The sequence below is a fragment of the Scylla paramamosain genome, chromosome 35 (assembly GCF_035594125.1).
Source record: "Scylla paramamosain isolate STU-SP2022 chromosome 35, ASM3559412v1, whole genome shotgun sequence".
In the NCBI taxonomy this organism is placed as follows: Eukaryota; Metazoa; Arthropoda; class Malacostraca; order Decapoda; family Portunidae; genus Scylla; species Scylla paramamosain.
Window position 1 is genome coordinate 13,654,544 of NC_087185.1, and position 3,365 is coordinate 13,657,908.

The window sequence follows — 3,365 nt, forward strand, 5'->3', positions numbered from 1 at the left end:
GGCATGCAGTTAGCAAGATCAGAAGAGCAATTAGCATGGAAATAGCGGTGTAAGATAGCTGGAGATGCAACATTGTGGCGATGAGAGAGAGGCTGAAGACAGTCAGTTAGAGGAGAGGAGTTGATGAGATAAAAAGCTTTTGATTCCACCCTGTCTAGAAGAGCGGTATGAGTGAAACTCCCTCCAGACATGTGAAGCATACTCCATACATGGACGGATAAGGGCCCTGTACAGAGTTAGCAGCTGGGGGGGGTTGAGAAAAACTGGCGGAGACGTGTCAGAACACCTAACTTCATAGAAGCTGTTTTAGCTAGAGGTAAGATGTGAAGTTTCCAGTTCAGATTATATGTAAAAGACAGACCGAGGATGTTCAGTGTAGAAGAGGGGGACAGTTGTGTCATTGAAGAAGAGGGGATAGTTGTCTGGAAGGTTCTGTCGAGTTGATAGATGGAGGAATTGAGTTTTTGAGGCATTGAACAATATCAAGTTTGCTCTATTTGGTTCTATTTGGGTTTTATTGTTTTTTTTTTTTTATCTGCCAAAGTTTATGTATAGTGTCTTAATTTTTTTTTTTTTTGTCAAATGAAGAAGCCAGTCACTTTTAACTCTTGTTTTTCATATGGTTATTGTAATTTTAACTCTGAATGTTATTTGGTACATCTTTACTTAATCACTGTGCGACATCTTTACTTGTTCTCTGTAGCCACTTCCAGTCCTTAAATCGCGTAGATATTGCAAAATCTATTCTGTTTAATACCTTTCTTTCTGATAGATGTTTATAGACATTTCATGCATTACTTCTGGTGCAGTTAATCGTTTCGTATCGCAGTGAAAAGGTTAAACGCCCCTTCCTCTCTTCACCACACGCTGGGCACCATTGCGGGAAATATTCCAGGTCCACATTCCTCTCCTTACCCATTAAGCAATCTCTATCTCCATTCAACACACCAAAGAAGCAGTGATTACCTTTACCACCGAAAAAAAAAAAAAATGTCCACGCTCGAGAAACCTCAAGGTGAGCAGACGGTCATTCTCTTCTCTTCCTCCATTTGTTCTGCACCCAACACTTCGCCACTGAGCATGATCCCATTTGTCCTTGAAGCTCCCTCCTCCCGACCCCAATGCCGCAGGCTTCAGGGTCTCCAGACAGGCTCTCGTTAGGCTTCCACGAACATCGAGACAGAGTAGAAGCGCGATAGGGTCCCTGTTAATCATTACTCCGCGCCCGCCGCTCCTGACTCGACCGCCGCCCCACCTTGCACGTGCCTGATTAATCGTGCGGGACGGGAATTCGGTGTGACCAGATTCGCCAGCGCCAGAGGTCCTCCTGGATATATAACCGTGACCCTACCTTCTCAGCTCTCCTCCTCCTCCTTCTCCTCCACTCTTCCGCAACATTTCATCCTTTTAGAAGCGGCTCTTCACCCTGGGACGGCGGGAAGCTTCGGTGGTTCACGTCACGGGAAAGATTTAGACGCGAGGTTCTTCCGCTTCCCTCACCCAACAGATGTGTCTGAAATGAGTTGGAAGTCATAACTCCTGCTCCTGTGCGTGTGTGTGTGTGTGCGCGTGTGTGCGTGTGCGTGTGTGACGTAAAATCCTGAGACAACAGATACACTGTTGCTTGTTTAAATCCTGCCACGTCCTTAATTAGTTTCCATTATTAACGATTGTTGTTAATGTGTGTATGTGTGTGTGTGTGATGGATGGATGGGAGGGTGGATGAGTGTTGAGTGAACGCCAAAATGAATGAGTATAGAAGTGATTATGATAAATAACAAAGAATTATATCCTGCAGTATTGTATTTCTTAATACTACTACCACTACTACCACAACTATCACCACTACTACCATTAATGATAATAATAATAATAATAATAATAATAATAATAATAATAATAATAATAATAATAATCAACAGTAATAATAATAACAATAATAGTAATGTTTTAGAGTCTCGCCACGTCTGATGGGCTGTGAAAGGTTTTCCTTGTCGCAAATTAAATAGGTTTAGTATTTTTTCCCTCCTTCAGGCGAGCAAATCTTGAACTAATTGAACGTTTAATATTTAGCTCAATGCACTGGACTGATCCTGTTAAAAGGGTTCAGTTGTCGTCGTCCCCTTTTCCTTCCCCTCTTTATTACCGGACATTTTCTTTCTCCTGATTTCTTCCTTTCCGTCTTATGTGTAAGGTTTTCTTTCCTTTTCTTAAATTTTCTTACATTTCTTACATTATTTTTGTTCTTCCAGTAATCTAATGGTCCCTTTCCTTTCTTTCTCCTCTTTTTCATTTCTTTATTTCCTTTCCTTTTTTTTATTTTCCTACGTCTTATTCTTGTTCTTCCATTAATCCAACTGTCCCTTTCCCTTCTTTCTCCTCTTTTCTATTCCTTTCCTTCCTTCCTTTATTTCCTTTCCTTTCCTTTCCTTGAATTTTCTTATCTATAGTTTGAGACTTCTACTTTCTTCTCCTCTCCTCAGAGCGCCGCTGGTGTAGTGGTATCATGCAAGATTCCCATTCTTGCGACCCGGGTTCGATTCCCGGGCGGCGCACGAGATTTTAGGTCCACCGAATTACATGCTGCGAACCAGAGTAAGACGAACCTGAAGGAATTTTATAGCTTTATCAGGCAGAAGAAAGTGACCTCAAGTACTGGACCAATAATTGACGAGAATGGGGATTACACCAACGACGGGGAGAAGATTAATAGCATCCTAAACACCTTCTTTGCTTCAGTATTTACAGCAGAGGACCTCAGCGACATCGCTACGGTGCCAGCAGTCCAAATTAATAACAACGACGTCCTAAATCGTATGAACATAACAGAAAGAGACGTGTTAAAATGTATCGATAAACTTAAGTAAGCAAGTCACCCTGACCTGACACGATCTCGCCCCGCGTCCTATAGGAAGCGATATCTGAATTAGTCACACTTTTAACTTTATCCCTGCAGTGCGGCGCCATGTCTGATGAGTGGAACCTCGCTAACGTAACTCCAATTTTTAAAAAAAGGCAGTAAATCTTTACCATGCAATTACTGACCAATTAGCTTAACCTCAGTCGTATCCAAAATTCTGGAAACTCTTATTAGAGATAAGCTTGTAAATCACTTAGAGGAAAACAATTTACCTAAAAACATTCAACACGGCTTCCGTAAGAAACGCTTTTGTTTGACAAACCTCTTAGACGTCTATGATATTCTGAACCAGTATGGTGAATATATATATATATATATATATATATATATATATATATATATATATATATATATATATATATATATATATATATATATATATATATATATATATATATATATATATATATATATATATATATATATATATATATATTTATTTATT

At 39.9% G+C, this 3,365-nt stretch overlaps 1 non-coding gene across 1 annotated transcript; it reads left to right on the forward strand.

Annotated features, from left to right (window-relative positions):
- The first annotated feature begins 2,484 nt into the window (after positions 1 to 2,484).
- Positions 2,485 to 2,555, forward strand: Trnag-ccc (transfer RNA glycine (anticodon CCC)). Its single transcript has one exon. It is a non-coding gene; the product is annotated as a tRNA-Gly (tRNA).
- The last annotated feature ends 810 nt before the right edge of the window (positions 2,556 to 3,365 follow it).